The 12,793-nt window shown below is 45.1% G+C and overlaps 1 protein-coding gene across 3 annotated transcripts in view; it reads right to left on the reverse strand.

Moving 5' to 3' along the window:
• The window catches only part of slc20a2 (solute carrier family 20 member 2), a 91,557-nt gene extending 89,591 nt beyond the window's left edge, over nt 1-1,966 (reverse strand). For 2 of the 3 annotated variants that reach the window (XM_039013842.1, XM_039013844.1), the window contains exon 1: nt 1,815-1,966. The gene's annotated coding sequence lies outside the window, so the exon portion shown is untranslated. Of the gene's footprint in view, nt 1-1,668; nt 1,790-1,814 lie in introns of those variants that run through there. The other variant, XM_039013843.1, reaches the window with a different exon arrangement.
• Nucleotides 1,967-12,793: the final 10,827 nt, after the last annotated feature.

A 12,793-nucleotide genomic window follows, 5' to 3' on the forward strand; every position in this document is an offset into this window, starting at 1 on the left:
ATTCCCTCTCTCCCTATCGTATCATTCCCTCTCTCCCTATCGTATCATTCCCTCTCTCCCTATCGTATCATTCCCTCTCTCCCTATCGTATCATTCCCAGTTGAACCGTTAACTAACTATGTCGTCTTATTGCTACCTACATCACTATTCTATTAGATCCCCCCCATCTCTGTCTGAATATCCATTTTAATTTGAAGTGCTTTATTGGCATGGGAAACATATTGGATCTCTATCCATTAACTCCTTAACTCTCAGATCATTAAAATTTAACTAGCCAAGTCAGTTAAGAACAAATTCTTATTTACAATGACGGCCTACCGGGGAGCAGTGGGGAGAGAACTGCCTTGTTCAGGGGGCAGAACGACAGACTTTGTTTTACCTTGTCAGCTCTGGGATTCGATCCTGCAACCTTTCGGTTACTGGCCCAACGCTCTAACCACTAGGCTACCTACCTGCCACCCCAGCTGCACACAAAGGCTGATAATAACCACTCAATCATGGGTGAATTATAAAAGAGAGCGACCGTAGGGGAAGTAGTCTGTACAATAGAATATACAATAAGGACCGTAGTGGCCCTGCAGAGACAGAGATCCAGTGACAAGGTCTGTACCTCGCGGCGGTGCCGTCAAATGATGGCACAGGCAGAGAGACAGGCCAGCTGGTGGCAGTGATTTGAGGCATACACATGCATCAACCACATTTGGAGATAGGCTATCTCAGCGTTTCCCAAACTCGGTCCTCGGGACCCCGAGGGGGTGCACGTTTAGGTTGTCCTAGCACTACACAGCTGATTCAAATCTAAATAAAAAATGTATCGGTCACATACATGCACTTAGTAGATGTTATTGCGGGTGTAGCGAAATGCTTGTGTTTCTACCTCCGACAGTGCAGTAAATATCTACCATTTTCAAATATCTAAATGTAATATCTAACATTTTCACAACATATACACAATACACACAAATCTAAGTAAAGTAATGGAATTAAGAATATATAAATATATGGACGAGCAATGTCAGCTAATCAACTATCAAGCTTAGATCATGTGAATCAGCTGTGTAGAGAACCAAAAGGTGCATATAGTTTTGGGTTCCTGGGGACCGAGTTTGAGAAACACTAGACTATCGCCACACCGGGGTGCGCAGGTCCGGTCGACCGTCGAAAGAGCATCGCCACATAAACGCTGAAAGCTAATTTCGACAACAGATCACCTCCACTCTGGAAATCATGGCTACTTGCACAACAGTGAGCGTCACGTACCGGACCAGTCAATGAAAAGGCAACTTCAAATGTCCCCGGTCGCCATTTGTGTATTGTTTAATAAAGCTAGTTCAGAAAATAGGATATTAGTAGCCTAAAGCATAACAGTAGCAGGCAGCAGCCTATATCCATCCGGCTGAGAAAAAGAGAGCCGCGGGAATGAGACTAGTAGACTATGACAACCAAACACGTGTTATAGCCATTTACCGACTAGACTTAATTATCATTAGGGCTAGTGGCTCTATTATAGCCAACATAACTCACCCTGGTCGCAACAATGTCGTTTCTACCAATGTATCAATTGTTTCGTTCCGTGTATTCTGGAGTAGCCTAGTTTAGGCTAAATGGGCAACATTGTGCCCAATAATGGTATGATTTTTTGTTGTTGTTGCGAATGTTGACACTTACCAGGCCTGTTTTTGTCCCGCGTTATGGAAGGCATCGCCCAGTACGCTCTACCGCCATGTGTATGGATATGATTCAGAGAATTTGCCCTTAGCAGAAAACCAACACGATAAAATCGGACACACACAGAGCAACATAAATACACTTACACGAGCGAAATACGACACCCGTTCTTTTCCCCCCGACCGCTGAAACGTTCTCCTTTTCCCAGAACCAAACGTCTAGCTGTCGGCTGATGGCTTTTTGACGCTCCGTCGAAAATGTCCAGATTCCGACACACTCTGCCTCTCAGTTCAGTATGTCCCCCTGCTCTACACGTGTGTCATGAACAACATTAGCGTGACCAGAATAGTGGAGTCGGCGGGTTGCCATCAAAATAAAAGTCCCCCGTTGAAACTGATGAAAATAGTGGAATCATGCCACAATTGGACTAGATAAGCAAGGTTGAAAATGTTGTTAAATAAATTCAACAAAAGACAATGATTAGTTAATTTTACTAAATAAATATTTTGAAATCGCACATTTCAATATTGCTTTTGGGGCATACCATTTAATGGACCCAAGATCTATAGGTAAGTGTAACAGTATATACATTGCAACATAAGCAGGCTATGCCACCATTGCAATCCTGAAGTCTGTACATACACAGTACGATTTCAACAGATTTTTACTTTTATGTGTCAAATTATTGTCTTTAATTGAATTTCTATAACAATACTCCAACCTCGTTTAGCATTATATGTGGTTCTAAGATTAACTTAGCCTTAAGATGCTTTTGGGAAACCGGGTCCAGCTCTCAGGGGCGGACTGGGACCAGAAATCGGCCCTGGTATTTCAAACAGGACCGTTTTTTTCTCTTAAGCCCCCCCATACTGGCCCATTTCTTTCCTTAAGGCCCCCCATACTGGCCCATCTCCTCCAGGCCCCCACACTGGCCCATTTCTCTCCTCCAGGCCCCCCACACTGTCCCGTTTCTTTCCTCCAGGCCCCCACACTGGCCCATTTCTTTCCTCCAGGCCCCCCACACTGGCCCATTTCTCTCCTCCAGGCCCCCCACACTGTCCCATTTCTTTCCTCCAGGCCCCCTTACTGGCCCATTTCTTTCCTCCAGCCCCCCCACACTGGCCCATTTCTTTCCTCCAGGCCCCCACACTGGCCCATTTCTTTCCTCCAGCCCCCCCACACTGGCCCATTTCTTTCCTCCAGCCCCCCCACACTGGCCCATTTCTTTCCTCCAGGCCCCCACACTGGCCCATTTCTTTCCTCCAGCCCCCCCACACTGGCCCATTTCTTTCCTCCAGCCCCCCCACACTGGCCCATTTCTTTCCTCCAGCCCCCCCACACTGGCCCATTTCTTTCCTCCAGGCCCCCTTACTGGCCCATTTCTTTCCTCCAGGCCCCCCACACTGGCCCATTTCTCTCTTTCAGGCCCCCACACTGGCCCATTTCTTTCCTCCAGGCCCCCACACTGGCCCATTTCTTTCCTCCAGGCCCCCACACTGGCCCATTTCTTTCCTTCAGGCCCCCCACACTGGCCCATTTCTCTCCTTCAGGCCCCCACACTGGCCCATTTCTTTCCTCCAGGCCCCCCACACTGGCCCATTTCTCTCCTTCAGGCCCCCACACTGGCCCATTTCTTTCCTTCAGGCCCCCACACTGGCCCATTTCTCTCCTTCAGGCCCCCCACACTGGCCCATTTCTTTCCTTCAGGCCCTCACACTGGCCCATTTCTCTCCTTCAGGCCCCCCACACTGGCCCATTTCTTTCCTCCAGGCCCCCACACTGGCCCATTTCTTTCCTCCAGGCCCCCCACACTGGCCCATTTCTTTCCTCCAGGCCCCCAAACTGGCCCATTTCTCTCCTCCAGGCCCCCACACTGGCCCATTTCTTTCCCAAGTTCCCAGTTGTTTTGAATGCGGCTATAGACTCATAGAAAATACATTACGTTACCGTCCCCATCAACAACAGTGAGAAAGCGAGAAGGGGGGGACTTTAAACCAAACCCACTATTCATTTGAACGTGAACATATTTTTCTCCTCTGTGACTGAATGGTGTAGCCTAAATACATCACCACCACCACCACTGCCAGTGTCTGTTAAAAGTTATACTGTACTTTTCCTAAGACACTATCTTTCGGGATCTTAGTTCTTGACTGAGTGCAGGGCGCCGTTTACTATAGACCTATAACATCTCTGGCTCCTCTACCGAAACTACGATTCATATAAAATATAGAATTGGCCAATTAAATATCCATATACCCCCAGGAGAGGCTACGGTGTATAGTTACTCATTAAATCAGGGAAACAAGGGTTTTCCAGTTGAAGTAATAACAATGTCCATCCAGCCACACACACACTAGCTGCGTAATCGTGTGTGTGTGTGTGTGTGTGTGTGGCTTTATGTGGACATTGTGTTTTTTAATTTTTTTAAATTCAAATTCTGACTGTAAAACTGTCAAGAGATTGAATCAAAGTTCAATCAGACATGTTTTATTCTGATAAATCCAGTCAAAACAAACTCAAAGCAGTGCTGTATTTAAACGTGTCTGTGGTGGAAACGTGATTTACTGTGCTGTGGTATCTATACCCTGTTTAAACCAGACTGAAAGCTGTACTCACCTTTCTGGTTTTACCAGGTTATCTAATATGAATCATCCCTGGGTCAAAGAGACAGACAGGATTGCAGTGACATGTCCAGACTAGCCCCTGGGTGTGGTGAGACGATGGGCTGTTTTTGTTATTCTGGGGTCTGAGAAATGAAAATATGTGTTGAGTAGACAGATCAGACTGTCAATCAGGTAGAATAAGGAATCCTGTCAGCTCTATTCGTTATATTTCTAGCTGCAATGTTTGGAATGTGTCCTCTGGCTTTGTTGGAACGGAACAGAACACACCTCTGGTTTTGGCTTACATACCCTATCAACCCACACAAACCGCTTATCTACCCTCTCTCTCTCTCCCTCTCTCTCTCTCTCCCTCTGTCTCTCTCTCTCTGTCTCTCTCTCCCTCTCTCTCTCTCTCTCTCCCTCTCTCTCTCTCTCCCTCTGTCTCTCTCTCTCTGTCTCTCTCTCCCTCTGTCTCTCTCTCTCTCTGTCTCTCTCTCCCTCTGTCTCTCTCTCTCTCCCTCTGTCTCTCTCTCTCTCTCTCTTTCTCTCTCTCTCTCTGAGTGTGTTTCAAATAAACCTTCACAAACACCAATATGGCCCTAGGGGGGACTCATTAAATCCCATCCCAACAAAGTTGGTGTTCTACCATAGTCACATGCCCAACCAAAGCCCATTAGACCTGTCTTGCACAACTCAGACAACAGTGTGCGTGTGGCACAAACCAGACAGCAGCAGACCAACAGGATATAAAATCACTCAGTGATATAATAAAAAACGTGTCCAGTGCAATTATAGATTTGTTTTCATAATAGTTATTCAAATCCATTCACTCAATTATCAGTGGAGGATCAATTATCCCTTGTTAATTACGTACAGGGCTATTATTTATGCATCTGCCCCCACTGTGTTTTACACATATTCAACCATTCACTCACAGCAACAAAGTCATAAATCCTGCCTATTTCTACAATTTCTCTAATTAAAATCGGATTTTAAACCTAACCCTAACCACACTGCAAATCGTATGCCTAATCCTAACCTAACTTTATTAATTTTTACAATAGCCAATTTTGACTTTGTGGCTGTGCCATCTAGTGGAAACGGCTCTGGAGTCCTAACCATGTGACCATGGTAAAGTGAACCGTTATGCCATTTATACTGTAGCTTTACCAGAATGTTGCTGCATGTCATGTCTTCTACTGGCCACAAGATGGCAGTCAAAGCACAGTGGCTGAACTCAACTATAGAGGGAGGTATGGAGAGTGAGAAAGCTGAGGAAGACGGAGATACAAATGGAGATGGGGTGTTGAAGAAGATTGGTGTCAAGTGCAAACAGAGTGAGATCTGGAGGAGATTGGTGTCAAGTGCAAACAGAGTGAGACCTGGAGGAGATTGGTGTCAAGTGCAAACAGAGTGTGGCCTGGAGGAGATTGGTGTCAAGTGCAAACAGAGTGTGGCCTGGAGGAGATTGGTGTCAAGTGCAAACAGAGTGACACCTGGAGGAGATTGGTGTCAAGTGCAAACAGAGTGAGACCTGGAGGAGATTGGTGTCAAGTGTAAACAGAGTGACACCCGGAGGAGATTGGTGTCAAGTGTAAACAGAGTGTGGCCTGGAGGAGATTGGTGTCAAGTGTAAACAGAGTGTGGCCTGGAGGAGATTGGTGTCAAGTGCAAACAGAGTGAGACCTGGAGGAGATTGGTGTCAAGTGCAAATAGAGTGAGACCTGGAGGAGATTGGTGTCAAGTGTAAACAGAATGAGCCGTGAGCCAGAACGAGTTCTGGACGTGAAATGGAAGTGAATGAGGACGAGTTAAATAAGGTGGAAGGTGTGGTGAAGAACTCGGCACCCGAGCCTCAATGGACATGAGAAGAATCTGGTCCACGAGGAGTGATATTTTTGGAGAAAGTGGATCCTAGCCTTTTGGCGGATCCCTTCGTGGTTTCAGGCGGAGCTGTCAGGACCCGGTGTGAGAAACAGTCACTATTAGTCGGCAGAACCCAGAAGATGAGGCAGACACAGCAGTACTAGAGACGGTGGTTTAATAAAGGAAAAAGATCTTCAGGCAAAAATAAAAATCCACAACGTCAAAAGTAAAGCCAAGAGGAAAAAATGAATATCCTCCAAGAAACAAAGAAAATCCACAAAGTGATAAGAACAGCAGGGAAAAAATAAACCTCAAAAGAATAATCAAAAATTAACAAGAACAAAACCAGAGTACCTCAGGAAAATCCAACTAGAGACACCAATGGTCACAGCATGGCTGGGGCTGGGTGCTAACATACAAACACAGCGCAAAGAACTGAGGAACACTAAGGGTTTAAATACCTACAAGGAAATGAGGCACAGGTGAAAACAATAACTAGAACAAGGGAAAAACAAAAGGTTCAAAAAGGCGCAATGGGGGCATCTAGTGACCAAAACCTGAATAGTCCTGGCCAAAACCTGAATAGTCCTGGCCAAAACCTGAATAGTCCTGGCCAAAACCTGAATAGTCCTGGCCAAAACCTGAATAGTCCTGACCAAAACCTGAATAGTCCTGGCCAAAACCTGAATAGTCCTGGCCAAAACCTGAATAGTCCTGGCCAAAACCTGAATAGTCCTGGCCAAAACCTGAATAGTCCTGGCCAAAACCTGAATAGTCCTGGCCAAAACCTGACAGGAGCGAGAAAGGAGTTGGGTGCAGTTATATCAGTGAAGGTAACCTAGGTAAGCTGTAGTGGACTTCTGATATTTGTTTTATGTTTCTTCTGACCAGAGGGAGCGGGTACCATTGGAAGCAGTGCTTTCTGGGGTAGTGTTCAGTGTGGAGGTGGAGCAATTGAAGTTGAAGATTCCTGGTGTTTGTGATGCCTGTCGTTTGGTGTGACGCAGACGTGGTGGTGAGCGTGATGAAACAGAGGAGTCACTATCAGGCCTTTTGAGTCAGAGTCTCTACCAGACAGTGTCATGTTAGGATATATCAGTTATCCTGTTGGAGCTTTTGTGCCGAATCCACTGCCCTGTTTCAGGTGCAACGATTATAGTCGTGTCATAGCAGTGTGTAGGACGGAGATTCCAAGATGTGGGAAGTGTGCAGGAGGGCATTGGGATAGAGGATTGTGTCGTTTCAGTGGATAACGTTGTGTGTGTCATGTCAACAGTAACGTTGCCCATGTTGCTGGGGATTGGAAGTGTCCGGAGAGAGAGAGGCAGGTTGAGGTGGCTAGAGTCAAGAGTAGTGCAGAAGGTGTCATATGCTGAGGCAGTGAAGAAGGTAGAGGAGGATGGGGTCAAGGGTGAGGCATCCTGAGAGCATCCCTGTGAGTAGTAGATCTGTGCCAGCACAGAGGGATAGGCCAACAAGTGATACACTATATATACAAATGTGGACACCCCTTCAAATTAGTGGATCCGGCTATTACAGCCACACCCGTTGCTGAAAGGTGTATAAAATCGAGCACACAGCCATGCAATCTCCATAGACAAACATTGGATCCATGTGAGTAGTAGATCTATACCAGTACAGAGGCCAGCGAGTGATGTACAGTGCATTCTGAAAGTATTTAGACCCCTTGACCTTGTCCACATTTTGTTACGTTACAGCATCATTCTAAAATGGATGAAATGTTTTTTTCCCCCTCATCAATCTACACACAGTACCCCATAAAGACATCACAATACCCCATAATGACATCACAATACCCCATAATGACATCACAATACCCCATAAAGACATCACAATACCCCATAAAGACATCACAATACCCCATAAAGACATCACAATACCCCATAATGACATCACAATACCCCATAAAGACAAAGCAAAAACTATTTTTTGGATTTTTTTGCAAATGTAAAAAAAAAAAAAAAATCTATAACATTTACATAAGTATTCAGACTCTTTACTCAGTACTTTGTTGAAGCACCTTTTGTAACGATTACAGCCTTGAGTCTTCTTGGGTATGACGCTACAAGCTTGGCACACCTGTATTTGGGGAGTTTCTCCCATTCTTCCCTGCAGATCCTCTCAAGCTCCCTCAGGTTGGATATGGAGCGTCGCTGCACAGCTATTTTCAGGTCTCTCCAGAGATGTTCGATCGGGTTCAAGTCCGGGCTCTGGCTGGGCCACTCAAAGACATTCAGAGACTTGTCCCGAAGCCACTCCTGCGTTGTCTTGGTTGTGTGCTTAGGGTCGTTGTCCTGTTGGAAGAGTGACAGGGTGTGTTGAGTGGTGGTGTCCTGTCCTCCCAGGGCGTTGGCATGGTGCAGGAGCAGATAGGGTCAAAGTAGTGGAATGGGATAGTTGGTTTTTAATGAGGGTTAGTTGGGTATTTTTTAGTATTTGTTTTTTGTTTAGTTAAGTTTTTCCTTTTCCCCTTTTGTATCACAAAGTTAAATGGATTTATGTTATATGCCAGTTGGGGGCGGTAATGCAACATATTGGATGCCAACCACTGTTAAACTGTGGACAGTGTACACGTCATAATACCCATAAAACCTAGCGTTAAAACCCGGTAATGGTTCCAGTCGTTTTTTCCACCATTCATTTTTGCGTCTGGAATTTTCGAACTACTTCATGTAAGGTCTGTGTTTCATGTCGGCTTACCCTGGCGTACCCTGGTGTGACGTTTTGATAACCACGTAATTAAAATCCAATTGAAGGGGGGCTTTATTGGCATGGGAAACATATGTTTACATTGCCAAAGCAAGTGAAATAGATAATAAAATTGAACACTCACATAAGTTCTTGTGGCAACAGGTTACAAATCTTGCTGCTGTGATTGCACACTGTGTTATTTCACCCAATAGATATTGGAGTTTTGGGTCTTCTCCTGAAACGTGATACGTTTTACAAAATGTGTTTTTTTCTTCAAATTCTTTGTGGGTCTGTGTAATCTGAGGGAAATATGTGTCTCTAAATATGGTCACACATTTGGCAGGAGGTTAGGAAGTGCAACTCAGTTTCCACCTCATTTTGTGGGCAGTGTGCACATAGCCTGTCTTCTTTTGAGAGCCAGGTCTGCCTACAGTGGCCTAGTCAAAGCTTTCCTTAATTTTGGGTCAGTCACAGTGGTCAGGTATTCTGCCACTGTGTACTCTCTGTTTAGGGCCAAATAGCATTCTAGTTTGCTCTGTTTTTTTGTTAATTCTTTCCAATGTGTCAAGTAATTATCTTTTTGTTTTCTCATGATTTGGTTGGGTCTAATTGTGTTGCTGTCCTGGGGCTCTGTGGGGTCTGTTTGTGTTTGTGAACAGAGTCCCAGGACCAGCGTGCTTAGGGGACTCTCCTCCAGGTTCATCTCTCTGTAGGTGATGGCTTTGTTATGGAAGGTTTGGGAATCACTTCCTTTTAGGTGCTTATAGAATATAATGTCTCTTTTCTATATTTTGATAATTATCGGGTATCGGCCTCATTCTGCTCTGCATGCATTATTTGGTGTTTTATGTTGTACATGGAGGATATTTTTGCATAATTCTGCATTCAGTCTCTCAATTTGGTGTTTGTCCCATTTTGTGAATTCTTGGTTGGTGAACGGACCCCAGACCTCACAACCATAAACGGCAACTGATTTAAGTATTTTTAGCAAGATCCTAATTGGTATGTCAAATTTTATGTTCCTTTTGATGGCATAGATTATTCTGGGCGGCAGGTAGCCTAGTGGTTAAAGTGTTGGGCCAGTAACCAAAAGGTTGCTAGATCAAATCTCCAAGTAAAAATCTGTCGTTCTGCTCCTGAACAAAGCACTGTTCCAAGGCCGTCATTGTAAATAAGAATTTGTTCTTAACTGACTTGCCTAGTTAAATAGAAGGCCCTTCTTCCCTTGTCTCTCAGATCGTTCACAGCTTTGTGGAAGTTACCTGTGGCACTGATGTTTAGGCCGAGGTATGTATAGTTTTTTTGTGTGGTCTAGGGCAAAGGTGCCTAGATGGAATTTGTATTTGTGGTCCTGGCGACTGGACCTTTTTTGGAACACCATTATTTTTGTTTTACTGAGATTTACTGTCAGGGCCCAGGTCTGACAGAATCTGTGCAGAAGATCTAGGTGCTGCTGTAGGCCCTCCTTGGTTGGGGACAGAAGCACCAGATCATCAGTAAACAGTAGACATTTGACTTCAGATTCTAGTAGGGTGAGGCCTGACAGGTCTAATGCTATATATTTTTTCCCCAACACCACTTTCCATCAGTTTGTCTAGCAGATCCTCATACCAAATTGAGTCAAAAGCTTTTTTGAAGTCAACAAAATGAGAAGACTTCGCCTTTGTTTTGGTTTGTTTGTTTGTCAATTAGAGTGTGCAGGGTGAATACGTGGTCTCTTGTACGTTCATTTGGTAAAAAGCCAATTTGACATTTGCTCAGTACATTGTTTTCACAAAGGAAATCTGATAGGGGTGTTAGTGGGCTGACTGAATGCTCTGAGAGACTCTGGGTTGAGGTTAGTGATAAAGTCATCTACAGTACTACTGCCAAGAGATGAGCTGTAGGTGTACCTACCATAGGAGTCTCCTCGAAGCCTACCATTGACTATGTACAGACCAGCGTGCGACAGAGCTGCAGGAGTTGTGACCCATTTTTGTTGGTTGTTTTGTCATAGTTCTCTGCTGCCAGTGACTGGAACGATTGCAAAAATCGCTGAAGTTGTAGACTTTTATTTCCCTCACCAACTTTAAACATCAACTATCTGAGCAGCTAACTAGCTGTACATAGTCCATCTGTAAATAGCCCATCCAATCTACCTACCTCATCCCCATACTGTTTTTATTTTATTTACTTTTCTGCTCTTTTGCACACCAGTATCTCTACTTGCACATCATCATCTGCTCATTCATCACTCCAGTGATACAACGCATGACACAACAGGACACCCATTGTCAATACTTTTAATCAAAAACAAACAATAATCTGTTTTATAACTGAAACTCTACAATTATAAAACTAAATTATAATTATAAAACTAATATATAAAACTAACAGTGAAATACGACTCAGACTCTGACTTAAAAACAGAAGTCCAAACTCTCGCGGTATGGTAGCTCAATGTACGGTAGTTGCCTGGTAAGAAACACACTGCTCAATAAACTGTCTAACCGCTTTCAATACACCCACTCCTTTCAACACGCCCGGTACTTTCCCTTCGACAAAACCCACTCCTTTCAACACGCCCGGTATTTTCCCTTCTACAAAACCCACTCCTTTCAACACGCCCGGTACTTTCCCTTCTACAAAACCCACTCCTTTCAACACGCCCGGTACTTTCCCTTCTACAAAACCCACTCCTTTCAACACGCCCGGTACTTTCCCTTCGACAAAACCCACTCCTTTCAACACGCCCGGTATTTTCCCTTCTACAAAACCCACTCCTTTCAACACGCCCGGTACTTTCCCTTCTACAAAACCCACTCCTTTCAACACGCCCGGTACTTTCCCTTCTACAAAACCCACTCCTTTCAACACGCCCGGTACTTTCCCTTCTACAAAACTCACTCCTTTCAACACGCCCGGTACTTTCCCTTCTACAAAACTCACTCCTTTCAACACGCCCGGTACTTTCCCTTCTACAAAACTCACTCCTTTCAACACGCCCGGTACTTTCCCTTCTACAAAACTCACTCCTTTCCACACGCCCGGTACTTTCCCTTCTACAAAACCCACTCCTTTCAACTCGCCCGGTACTTTCCCTTCTACAAAACCCACTCCTTTCAACACGCCCGGTACTTTCCCTTCTACAAAACCCACTCCTTTCAACACGCCCGGTACTTTCCCTTCTACAAAACCCACTCCTTTCAACACGCCCGGTACTTTCCCTTCTACAAAACCCACTCCTTTCAACACGCCCGGTACTTTCCCTTCTACAAAACTCACTCCTTTCAACACGCCCGGTACTTTCCCTTCTACAAAACCCACTCCTTTCAACACGCCCGGTACTTTCCCTTCTACAAAACCCACTCCTTTCAACACGCCCGGTACTTTCCCTTCGACAAAACCCACTCCTTTCAACACGCCCGGTACTTTCCCTTCTACAAAACCCACTCCTTTCAACACGCCCGGTACTTTCCCTTCTACAAAACCCACTCCTTTCAACACGCCCGGTACTTTCCCTTCTACAAAACCCACTCCTTTCAACACGCCCGGTACTTTCCCTTCTACAAAACCCACTCCTTTCAACACGCCCGGTACTTTCCCTTCTACAAAACCCACTCCTTTCAACTCGCCCGGTACTTTCCCTTCTACAAAACCCACTCCTTTCAACACGCCCGGTACTTTCCCTTCTACAAAACCCACTCCTTTCAACACGCCCGGTACTTTCCCTTCTACAAAACCCACTCCTTTCAACACGCCCGGTACTTTCCCTTCGACAAAACCCACTCCTTTCAACTCGCCCGGTACTTTCCTTTCTACAAAACTCACTCCTTTCAACACGCCCGGTACTTTCCCTTCTACAAAACTCACTCCTTTCCACAGCCCGGTACTTTCCCTTCGACAAAACCCACTCCTTTCAACTCGCCCGGTACTTTCCTTTCTACAAAACCCACTCCTTTCAA

Source organism: Salvelinus namaycush, chromosome 18 (assembly GCF_016432855.1).
Source record: "Salvelinus namaycush isolate Seneca chromosome 18, SaNama_1.0, whole genome shotgun sequence".
In the NCBI taxonomy this organism is placed as follows: domain Eukaryota; kingdom Metazoa; phylum Chordata; class Actinopteri; order Salmoniformes; family Salmonidae; genus Salvelinus; species Salvelinus namaycush.